Raw genomic sequence first — 12,779 nt, 5'->3', positions numbered from 1 at the left:
TTAAAGAAGATGACCTTGATAGAAATAGGCAAAAAGTTCTTCTCTAGGCAAAGGAGGCTGAAACAGCCTCAGGCAAGGTCTTGGCAATACACTTGAGTAGGAAGAAGAGGGCAGGCAGAGCATAAGCAGATTTGCAAGATTGAGCAATTATTACTGAATAATAAAAATGCACTGAACCCATCTCAATAACATTTAGTTCTGGCCTTCCTGTAGAGTTGATTTCCTGGTCTGGTCTAACTCATTGGTGATAGAAGGGCAAAATGCCTTTAGGGCAAAATGTCTATGGAGATTCTCAATCATCCAGGTCATGGTTGTCCCAAAAATACTTTTTCAAAGGCAACTGGACTTTGTTTTTTTCCTTGAAGACTTTTGCTCCTCATCCAAGAAGCCTCTTCATTTCTGACTAAACGCTGGGGAATGGAAGGATTTATATTCCTTGCAATCATCTGGTTGCACTCTGAAGGTGACTCATTAGCTTCATTACTTTCCAAATAGCAATAGCATTAGACTTATATACTGCTTCATAATGCTTTATAGCCCTCTCTAAGCAGTTTACAGAGTCAGCATATTGCCCCCAACAATCTGGGTCCTCATGACCGCAAGGAATATGTTTTGAATAAAGCAATGTTAACCTTTACCGCCGTGTCTGCCTCGTATCACCACCTCATCTACAACAGAATATAAATCCTTCCATTCCCCAGCACCCAGTCAGAACTGAGAAGGCTTCTTGGATGCAAGTGAAACATCTTCAAGTAAAACAAACAAACAAAGGAAATCCAGTTGCCTTTTGAAAAAGCACCTTTGGGATTCTTTGGGGCAGTTAATGCCCTTCTAGGACCATCAAATGGACAGATATGCCACCCACAAACAATATTCTCTCTTGTCTGGTGTGAGTCAGATTATTGACTCTTATTCAGTCCATTACCCTGATCAAGCACTGGTTCAGAATGCCATTGCTTCAAGTGCATTAAATCAAAAAGAGAACCATAACACTGAATACTATCTGTCATATCGACTACAGTATTGTACAAGGGTGTGCCCATTGCTTGTTCTTTTGCCAGTAGATTTGTATATATTAGTTTAATATAGTGTATACCTGTGATGGCGAACCTAGGGCATGCATGCCACAAGTGGCACGCAGAGCCATTTATGCCAGCACACGAGCCGCAGACAAACTTACCTCACTGCGCATGTGCGTACCTCATAGCTGATTTGTGGCTGGTTTGAGGCGTTTTTCGGCCTCCCAGAAGCTTGAGAAAAGCCTCTGCAGGCCGAATAGGCCCATTTTGTTACTTCCGGTATTACAGGAAGAGACGAAACGGGCCTATTCGGCCTGCAGAGGCTTTTTTCAAGCCTCTGGGAATCCGAAAAAGACCTTAAACCAGCCGAAAATTAGCTGTGAGGTGCAGTACAGGTAAGGGGTGGGGTGGGGGCAGTAGCGGGATTGCATGTGCATGTGCAGGAGGCATGGGGGACGCGCATTGCCTTCTGGTTGTTGGCCCCAAAAGGTTAGCCACCATTGGTGTATACACTTGTTCACCAAAAAGCCATTTTTTTCCAGAACACTTGCTTTTAAAACAGACTTTTCACACTAATTAGTAGCAAAAAATAAGAACAATACCATGGATTATCACCAATCAATTTCATGTTTTAAAGGCTTCAGAGCCTTTTTGTATGCACACATTTAAGTAAACCATACAGCATAAATGGAGTATAAAATATTTCTTCCCTAAACAAGTGTCAGTTCTTTAAATACATAAACAATGTATATTCTCCATTAAATCATGGAAAATTATAAGAAACCTGGTTTAAAAGAAAGATCATCATAGTTATTTCAAGTGCAATAAAATTCTAGATTCTTCTCTTTAAGAATGATATTTTGGATTCCTGATTTCATATTCATTTGATGTTCTGTCTCATATTTTTAAAGAGGTCACAAAGTTTGTGCAAACTCCTTAGAGAGTCACAGTTTTAAAGAATCTTCTTCCAGTTAGCATCTCAAAATGATAATTGGATCTAAAATTGTCTTAAGATCTTGTCCACAATTTAGTGGACAAGACTAACAATTGTGCAGTGATTCACTTAACCACTGTGAGGAGAAAGGCCATAAAATGCGGGGGGAAATCACTTAATAACTTTGCAAAAGAAATTTTGTGCTCAATTGTGATTGCAAGCTGAGGTCTACCTGTCTTTGTTAAAAATGCTCTTGTGCCACTACATAGTTTTGATTGCTTGCAGAATGAATGAATAACATGCATCACATCGCAATAAACTGCCTACATTGTTCAGCCTGCAACATGAATTTGTTGAACAGGTGAGGCAGAATAAAATGAAAGACAGCTCATCAAAGACACAATGCAATTGTCACCCAACATTTAAAGCATTTGTTAAAAGAATGGGTCACTACATTTTACTGAACGAAATAGGTTCAACCTATTCAAAGCAATAGCACCCGTGTCAGCATTTTTGGGTTTTTTGGATAACCAATAGGTTGAACCTATTTCATTTCAGACACAACAAAAAAAAAAGCATACCTAGCAGTATATAATATTCCACAATGTGGAGCCAAAATGTCACCAACAATTGGCCTGGTTCACTGAACACCAGGCCTCTCCTGTCACCTTCTTTTCAAATGATGTTTTCACATGATGCTTTCTTTACTTAGCTTCAAGGCAAGAGAGGTGTGTCTTGAATTTTTTTACAAATTGGCAGAAAAGCTGCGAAGCCAGGAAGAAGAAAAACAACTATTTCTGCATAGAAGTCTTGTCAGCAATCCCAGGAAAGGAGCTTTGATCCCCAAAATATCACTTTGTTCACAGATCAGAAAAAGAGGCAATCAAAGCAAAAAAGGGGCCAGCATGAATACAGCATGAACATTATACAACAAAAGAAAAATGATCTTTTATGAAAGTTCTGGCACCATATAAAAAAGGATTACCCGTAAAATATTATGTTATTTTCTTTTCTTTGTTAATTATTCTTACATCAGCAGTGTTTCACCTGAGATCTGGTTTACAAGCACATACTTTCATATAGAACCCATCCAAATTATGCAAATTATGATGCAACGACTTCTTCCTTGGTTCCTATCATGTTCCTTATTTCCAAGAAAGTATCTGGGCTCCCAATAGATAGATACAAAAACAGACAGCTACATCAGTTTGTCCCCTCTCTCCCTCCTCCTATCAATGGTAAATGAGAGTATATTGAAGAGAGTATTCTGAGAAGTTTAAGAAGGTGATGGGTAATAATCTCATGTTTCAATGAATAATTGTTATTACATGGTTAGCTATGGATAAAATTTCAGCTATTCCATGACAGCTTCTCAAAATTGTATTCATCAGCTAAGACACTTTGAAATCTTTGATAAGAAAGGAACATGGCCACAATGATGGTTCCTTCTGTCATAGCCTCTACAGGAAGGCTTCAATTTGCAATCACAAGTGAGCCTAACATTTCTGTGGTCAACTGAAACAGTGAATTTTGTCCCATTTTACGGTCTTTCTTGACACAGTTGTGAAGCGTATCATTACACTTGTTAAGTTAGGAACATGATTATAGAGTAAATCTGGCTTCCCCATTGATTTTTGTCTGTCAGAAGGCAGCAAAAGGTGAATACATGATCCTGGGACATTGAAACTGTCGTAAAACATGTCTGAATCTCATGACCATGGGAATGTGTCAAATTTTGATCATAAGTCTCATTTTTTTTCCAGTGCTGTTGTAACCTCAAATGGTCACTAAATGAATGGTTATAAGTTGAGAATTACCTGTACTGCAAATGTCAGTGAGCTGTTTCCTTGGAAATGATTAATTCCACTCAAAATATGCTCTAAGCTAGTCACTAGAGTAGCTGACACAAGCCAAGCATGCTATAACTCTAAGGGGGAAAAAATAAGCATATTTTTATTTATCAGTGGATGGGTTTTTTTCACTGTTCAATTAGGGTGTATGGATAAACACATTTAGTTTCCATGGTGAGTATTTTGGATGGGGCAACCTACTGATAGCTTGCCTATATTTCCCGAGTCCCTATTGACAATGAAGATTGTACCATGCATATAAACTTTCTTCACAGAGAATTGGAAGTCTAGGAAGGATTCACAACTTTTCAAGTATTGATTTTTCCGTACCATCTCCATATATTTGGGGATATGGCATGAAATCAGGAGAACTGACTGGTTGAAGAATGACAGCTTACATTTCCTGAGGATTCAGAAAGTACTTGCAATAAAGTATGCTTTTTTTCCTTGCAAATTGTACAATAGTCTGACTAAGTTTATACTAACAGAGGTGAAAAAGTTTTAACCTCTGTATTAAACAGATAATTAACTCTGGGCCCATAAAACTACAAACTTGTACAAATTTCATTTTAGTTTAGAATGCCAAGATTCAGCAGGTTCTGACCAATTCTGGAGAACCGGTAGTGGAAATTTTGAGTAGCTTGGAGAACGGCAAATGCCACCTCTGAGATTTTACAGTATCTTTCCCCTGCCACACCAACCAAGCCACGCCCACAGAACCAGTAGTACAAAGATTTGAATCCCACCACTGGCCACGACCAATCTATGTCAGCAGTTTCAGGTCAATGCAAACCATGAACGTTAAAAAGGAGAAAAATGGAGTTCTATCAAAATAAAAGTTGAGGAATATGGGTGCACAAGGGAGGTAATGTTTGAATACATTCTAAAATGTGTATAAATCTAAGGTATACTTTCAATTCTTGTGAAGGTCTTGTCAAGATGGAAGAAAATGCCATGTGTCTCCATTTTGTGTAATATAAATAAAACTCATTGATTTAGATTGTCCTAGACTTTTGCATAACTGATGGCTGCTGTTCACAATTCAAAAAGCCATGGAAAACACGAAGGAATGTGACAAAATAAACATATGAACAAGAGGGCTGCTATTCTTATCTTACAGATAAAATTATATCAGAGAACTGAAAGAAATATAATGTTGAGAGATTATCCCTGCCAATTGTTCAAGGACTAAGAGTAGAAGAAGGGCATGCATATATAGTATATAAAAAAAAATCTGAATGTATGAAATTGGTTAATAAAGACAAAAAGAAACTTCAGAATACTGTTTTATATTATTTAATGCTATTTTTGCAAATAAAGATTTTTTTCAAGTTTCCCACTTTCTAAAATGTCCCATCTCCTGTTATATTAATTATGTAAAGTTTCTTATCTTCTAAAGTAGACGGCAAGAAACTTGACATACAGTATAAGCAGATAGTCATTGAAATAATGTAGAATACAAATACTTTATACATTTTATTTCCTCTAGAACAGGGGTGTCAAACTTAATTTCACTGAAGCCGCATCAGGGCTGTGGTTGACCTTGGGGAGCCAGGTGGGTGTGGCTGACTAGGTGGGCGTGGTCGACTGGGTGGGCATGGCTAGCTTGACATCACGCCCCAAACTGCGGGTGTTAAGTTCGGAACAAAGGGGAGGCCACACCAGAGCATCTCAATAACACACTTTATTCATGGGGAATAAAGGGGGCTGTCGTGTCTGTAAGCTAACAACAGACCTTCCAGCGAACAGCGGTTGGCTCGACCTAGCAGCCGGCTTTTATAGCCGGCTGTCGAAGGGAGCCAGCCAATGGGGGCTGCAAACGCCCCCGCAGTATGAACGGACCTGAGGGGGAACTTGTGTCAGCCCCGAGGACATAACACCCCTTCCCCCTAGATACGAACACTAATAGTCCTTTAAGTAAGCTGGTGGTTTGTGTGAGCGCCCCGACCGGCGCAATTCTGGCGATGCACAAAGTGGCATAGAGTTCTGGGAGTCTGTAACTGGCCTTGCCGGGCAACAGGGTCGATCTGGAGTCCGGACTGGAGTCTGGGAGTGGTCACAGTCCTTGGGTTGGATTGTTAAATTGTCATTGTCACGCAACCCGGTGGTGTCATCAGCTGGTACGGCTGATGACTCTGTAGGACGGTCCCGGTCTACCGTCCGTTCCCTCGATTCGGCTGGTGGCGACTGGTCACTCTGGAGGTCCCAGCTAGGATTCGGGTGCGGCGATTGGAGGGTCACTGAAGTCCCTGGGTCAGCGTCGGCATGTTCGCCCTGGCGACTTCTTATCTGGTCCAGATGCCTCCGCCAGATACGCCCGTCCCCCAACTGGATGCGGTATGACCTTGGCCCGGTGATGGCCACGATCTTCCCAGGTACCCACAGGGGATCGCCTGCGTAGTTCCTGACAAAAACTTGGTCCTGTAATACAAAACTCCTGACCCTAGTGTTAGAGCCCAATGGTGTGTCTGGGCAATAGTGGGGATGCAGTCTATCCAGCACTGTCCTTAGCCGTCTGCCCATCAGTAATTCGGCTGGGGACCTGTTTGTGACAGTACATGGGGTCGAGTGTTGGCTTAAGAGAAAACGCGAGAGTCTGGAGTGCCAGTCGTCTTGAGTGAATCTTGCCAACGCCTCTTTTGCTGACCTAACGGCTCTCTCCACCAACCCATTGCTAGCGGGATGGAAAGGGGCCGTTAGGATATGCCGGATGCCCAGGTTGGTGGCATACCGGCTGAATTCTGTGGACGTAAATTGGGGCCCATTGTCTGAGACTATGGTGTCGGGCAGACCGTGCGTAACAAATAAGCGGGTCAGAGCCTGGGCAATTGCTCGGGTGGTGGTTGTGGGTAGGAGAGCTACATCGATCCATTTGGAGAATGAATCCATGACCACCAGGAAGGTCTTGCCGTGGAATGGCCCGGCCAAGTCAATATGCAACCGTGACCACGGTGCGTTGGTACTTTCCCATTTGGTTGGGGTGGTGATCGGTGGTGCTGGCCTGGATTGTTGACAGGGGCGGCAGGAGCTTACCCATTTCGTGATCTCGTTGTCCATGCCCGGCCACCAGACGTAACTCCGAGCCAACGCTTTCATCCGGACGATGCCAGGGTGCCCCTCATGTAATGCCTTCAGGACGGGTGTGCGCAGAGGTTTTGGAATGACAACTCTGGTCCCCCATAACAGGCAGCCCTGTAAACTGGAAAGTTCTTGCTGGCGGGTTTTGAACGGTGAGAATTCAGTTGAGAGATTACCGCCCGGCCACCCCCTCCGTACCCAGTCCAGAACCTGGGCGATAAGTTTATCTTTTTTTGAGTGGAGAGCGATGTCGCCAGCGGTGACTGGGATGTCGAACTCACTGGCATCGAAAATGGCATGGACCGGGGCCGGGTCCTCCACGGGTGCTGGCAACGGGCAGCGGCTGAGGGCGTCGGCGTGGCTGAGGTTTTTTCCTGGGCAGTGAACCAGTTTGTACGAGTAGGCCGCCAGGAATAGGGTCCACCTAGTCATCCTGGGGGACAAGACTTGGTTTGTGATCTGTGACAAGTTCGAAGTTGTGACCAAAAAGAAATTCATGGAATTTTTTGACCGCAGCAACGGCGGCTAGGGCCTCTTTGTCAATTTGGCTATAATTACGCTCGGTTGTTGACAAGGTTCTAGAAAAGAATGCGATTGGCGCTTCGGAGCCGTTGGGAAGTCTGTGGCTTAAGACAGCCCCGATCCCGAAAGGTGAGGCATCTGCAGCTAAGACTAGAGGAAGGTGCTGGTCAAATTGTATTAGGACAGCGTCCGAAGTGAGTAGCGATTTGACTGCCTTAAAGGCGTATTCCTCTTTGGGACCCCAATGCCACGGAGTGTTTTTGTCTAGAAGTCTATGCAACGGTTCAGCTACTGAGGCTTTGTGGGGTAGGAATGACGCATAGAAGTTTAGCAAACCCAGGAAAGCTTGTAATTCTGACTTGGAAGACGGAGTGGGTGCCTCGTGAATGGCTTTGACTTTAGACTCCATGGGGTGGATGCCAGAGGCGTCTATTTTATACCCAAGAAAGTCCACTTGCCTAGTGGCGATGGCACACTTCTCCCTTTTTAGTTTGAGGCCATGCTGCCTGAACCTATCCAATACCGCTCTGACTCTGAGAAAAGTTGGGGCCTGTCCCTGGCTGAAATCAAAATGTCATCAAAGTACGGAACTACGCCAGGGAGGCCTTGCAGTATCCGTTCCATTAATGACTGGAAGATTCCTGGGGCGACGCTAACACCAAATTGGAGGCGCTTGCATCGAAACGCCCCTCTGTGGGTGACAATAGTTTGTAGTTCGGCCGTTTGGTTATCCACAGGAAATTGCTGATAAGCCTGTGACATATCCAATTTGGCGAATATGGTTCCCGGCTCAAATGTGTGTAGTAAGTGTTGGATTACTGGGACTGGGTATGCGCTAGTCTGTAGATAGCGGTTAATTGTGGTTTTATAGTCAGAACACATTCTGATACTACCATCTTTTTTAAGGGGTGTGACAATTGGAGTCTCCCATTTAGCAAAATCCGTGGGCTCGATCACCCCTTGTTGGAGCAATTTGTCCAGTTCTGCATCCAGCTTAGCGCGCAGAGCAAATGGTACTCTGCGCGGTTTTAAACGGATGGGAACTGCTTGGGGGTCCACCGAAAAGGAAATGGGCGTACCATTATAACAACCCAATTCATTGCTGAACACATCAGCATAGTCTGAAAATAGTGAGTCGATATCGGAAGGTGAGACAGCATGTACTCCCGTTAAGCTAAGGCCAAGGTAGGGGAACCAATCCAACCCCAAAAGGCTAGGGAGGGCACCATCTACCACCACTAAAGGCAGATGGCCTTTAAAGGATTTGAATCTCACGAGGAACTTGCCTGTTCCGAGTACTGGAATATTCTTCCCCTGGTAATCCCTCAAGGTGAGACGACTCTTCTGGAGTTGCTTCCTGGACAGGTTGGGTCGTATTTTCTTAAGTGTGCTCCAAGAGATGATCGATAGTGTCGATCCGGTATCGACTTCCATAAGACAGGGTTTACCTTCTAAATGAATAGAGAGGGTAATTTTATTAGGTGTCAAAAAAGTGTGGTTAGCTTGGTAGCACGTATAACAATTTTCTACTTGCCTGGGTGGTCCCGGAGGGGAGTAAGGGGACGATGACTTTTGTGGAGCCGCGTGCGTTGCCTGGCAGGCCCTGGCGATGTGGCCTTTCTTGTCGCAATTGTTGCAGGTGGCGTTCCTGAACCTGCAAGTCGATCTGGCATGGGACCCCCCGCAGGAGAGGCACGACAGGATGTGTTTAGGCACGTTGCCGTTTTTTGGCCTAGCTCCTACCTGTGGCTGTTTGAAAGGTTTGAGGCGATGCACTTCTAAGTGTTCGGTGGGGTCTTCTTCACTCACTGCTTCCTTGGAATGAACAGTGACCGGACTGGGTTTGGCTGCGCTTCCTTGTATTTCAGCGGCCGATTGTGTCGCTAGTTCAGCGGCCAAAGCTTCCTCGATTGCCTGGGTGAGGTTGAGATCTTTTCTGGCCAGCAACCGCCTCTGTAACCTTACATCTCTGACTCCACAGACAAGTTGATCCAGGAGCATGTCGTCTAGGTAATTTTTAAATTCGCAGTGGAGAGCTGCGGTTCTCAGGGCGGCCATATACTGATTGATAGATTCTCCATCTGTTTGTTTCCTCATACGAAAGGCAAAACGTCTTGCTCTCTGCGATGGCTTTGGGGAATAATGGTTAGAGAGTGTCTCCAACAGCTCGGACCACGGAACGTTCTTTAATTCCCTGGGGGCGAGTAGCGCTGTGGCGGTATCGAATACTGTGGCCCCGCAGTAACTCAGGAAGTACGATTTCTTCCTGTTCTCTGTAGCGTCGGCCAGACCGATGGCATCAAGGTAGTGTTTGAAGTGGTTTCTGTAAGAGTCCCACTTGTCTTCATCTGGCTTAAATGGCGGAAACGCCGGATTTGAATTCATATTGGGTGTTCAGTCTGTTGGTAGACTGACCAATCTCTCTCTGGGAATACAAGGCCCTGATAATAATGGCAGCTGCAGTTCGCAGTGCTGCTTCAGCTCTAAAGGATCTCTCTGGGTTACACGTTCTGTGTGACTATGGCGGCTATTGCTGTAGCGCCGTAACTGACTTCCGTTTGAATTTCGCACCCTTACAAGGGCGTAGGCGGCTATAGCTGTAGCGTCGTGCTGACAGCTATTCAAATCGCGCGCCTATGTGTTCTGGCGGCTGTGAGCGCAGCGCCGAAAGCTTCGCTAACAAGCAGAATCCGAACAGCAGCGGTTGGATTCTGTGCTCAATGCTGGGCGGCTGAGGTTCTCAGTGCCCCACTTCTCTCACGTAGCTTTTTTGAACTGAGCGGCTACACGCTCCACTTTCACTTCCGCAATCAACGACTGACCGAGCTCTCAAACGGCGCGGCTACGGTTCAGCGTTTTGGTGTGTGTTTCAGCTCTTTTGGTATTGCTGCTGGTTGGCCACATCCCATCCTCGTCGCCAAAGTTAAGTTCGGAACAAAGGGGAGGCCACACCAGAGCATCTAAATAACACACTTTATTCATGGGGAATAAAGGGGGCTGTCGCGTCTGTAAGCTAACAACAGACCTTCCAGCGAACAGCGGCTGGCTTGACCTAGCAGCCAGCTTTTATAGCCGGCTGTCGAAGGGAGCCAGCCAATGGGGGCTGCAAACGCCCCCGCAGTATGAACGGACCTGAGGGGGAACTTGTGTCAGCCCCGAGGACATAACAGCGGGCATGTTTCTTTTTTGCATTGGGTAGACTGGGCCGACACAACGTTGGCCTGATCTTTCCTCTTCGCACTGGGTAGTCCGGACAAAAGCTCACTGGCCTGATCTTTCCTCTTCGCACTGGGTAGTCTGGGCAAAAGCTATGCTGGACTGATCTTTCTTCTTTGCACTGGGTAGAGCCAGGCAAAAGCTACACTGGCCTGATCTTTCCTGTAGCTACACTGGCCTGATCTTTCTTTGCGTTGGGTAGACCAGGACGGCCTATGGGCTAAATCCAACCACACTGTGGGCCAGATCTGGCCCACTGGCCTTGAGTTTGACACCACTGCTCTAGAAGAACTAGCAATTCTACAAGGATGGAAGGTATTATTTGTTAATGTTATTGTTTTTTTTAAAAGAATTTCACTCATTTTATCTTAAGGTATAATTTGTAGCATATCATTTAGTGGCTAATTTTTTTTTTACAAGGATACATCCTGAAACAAAAGCATAAGATGAAATGCAAGATGTTTTTGTTGTCCTCATCAAAAAAAATTATTTTAATTGCTCCGAAGTTCATTGCATTTAGCCAAGAGTTTGATGTTCCTGCAAGATGTATTGTGTAATCTTTTGGTTCATGAATATTATGATTTAAAGTCAAACGGAACACTGGATTAATGCAAATAATTGTTTACAATACATCCTCTGTCTCATTATTTCTTTGAATTTTACTCTTTATCCTAATTGCATATCTTATAGTAGAAAATTGTAACAGTATAAGCTCCTTTACACAAAATTACAGGAATGATCTATCTAGTAATTCAATAGGATTTACAATTACTACTCTCCAGGGTTTCATACATTGGACCTAAGATCTCTGGCATACAAACGGTGTCACACTGAAATCAAGGCCTTGCCCATTAAAAAGTATTTCCCATTAACTGCATAATGTGCTTATAATGGGCAACAGTCAATAATGGAGACAATCCAATTCTTCTGTAATGAATATATAAGAACAAATCCAAGTTTTTATTACATTTCACTTCTGCTATAAACTGGAAGGTAAATAGAAATTTGCAAATTAGTTTGGTCTAAAAGTTATATAGCCAAAAGGAAAAGAACCAAAAATGGTTTCTTTTCTGTAGGGAAGGTAAATTAAAAAGAAAAACAAGTATATGCAGTCTTTCTATCTTTGTGCAAAAATAGAACAATCTATAAAATACCCTTCCTTGTTCTATTTCTTTAGGTCATTGAGTTTGGTAATTGGATTGAAGCAAGTAGACCTTCATAAATCAGAGTGTCATGCACATTCTAATAATTTTAGGTTATAATTCAGAATGTATTGCACTATTGTTTAAGTCTAAGAATGTTTATTTAAGATTACCAAAAAGTTTCAAATACCTTTTGTCAGTTGCTTTCAATCTTTTCTTCACCACGACCCCCTTTAAATACTTTGGTGAATTTCAACAACTAATACAACGGACCATGGCTACAGACCTCCAACACTTAGCTCAAGATTTAACTCATAACATTTTTTCAAGTCTTCATGGACCTCCTGTGACATTGTGGCCCACCAGCGTGCCCCCCCCCCGGGATCTGCAAACTCCAGGTTGAAAACTACTGCCTTATGTCTTTTCTAAAAACATGCCACATGTCATTGTAAAGCAAAAAGATACAACGGTGGACGTGACATTGTGATCCAAGCCTCACACTTTTTGTATGTATATGAAGTATTGAAAGAGGTTGGAGCTTGTGTCCACCTGCTGTCCTGCTTTGACTTTCCCCAGTGGATGATGTTAAACACTAACCCCTTAAAAAAAAAACCCAAAGGCTCCACAGTTGGGAAGATATGCCTCACAAGTCTTGAAGAGATCACTGAAAAATGTAAGGCTGTATAACTTTCATTTTCAATGTTGACAGAAATAGAAATTGAAAATATATATTATTAAGCCTTAGATCTATTCAATCCTAGGTCCTTCTGGCTTTGCTTATTAGTTGTTGAAATTCACAACTAATCCATATAAGCTTGGTGCTGACATAGATAGCTTGTCTCCCATTCATTTCATTGGGAGGAAAAAATATAAATAAAAACATAAGCATTGAACTGCTAAGAAGCAGGAAAAACAAAGGCACTCTTCCCTGTGGAAATTGCTGGAGCAACCAATTTTCAGAAATTTTAGTGTTTTTCCAGTTTTCTGTGACATTGTTAAGAACTGCAATGTTTAATTC

At 43.5% G+C, this 12,779-nt stretch overlaps 1 protein-coding gene across 10 annotated transcripts in view; it reads right to left on the bottom strand.

Annotated features, from left to right (window-relative positions):
* PCDH15 (protocadherin related 15) overlaps window positions 1-12,779 on the bottom strand; it is a 579,778-nt gene that overhangs the window by 92,468 nt on the left and 474,531 nt on the right. The window lies entirely within an intron of this gene.

Source organism: Pseudonaja textilis, chromosome 4, assembly GCF_049901715.1.
Source record: "Pseudonaja textilis isolate UNSWEBS1 chromosome 4, rPseTex1.2, whole genome shotgun sequence".
NCBI lineage: Eukaryota > Metazoa > Chordata > Lepidosauria > Squamata > Elapidae > Pseudonaja > Pseudonaja textilis.
The sequence above is the reverse complement of the archived record's forward strand: the minus strand, read 5'-3'. Positions and strand labels throughout refer to the sequence as shown.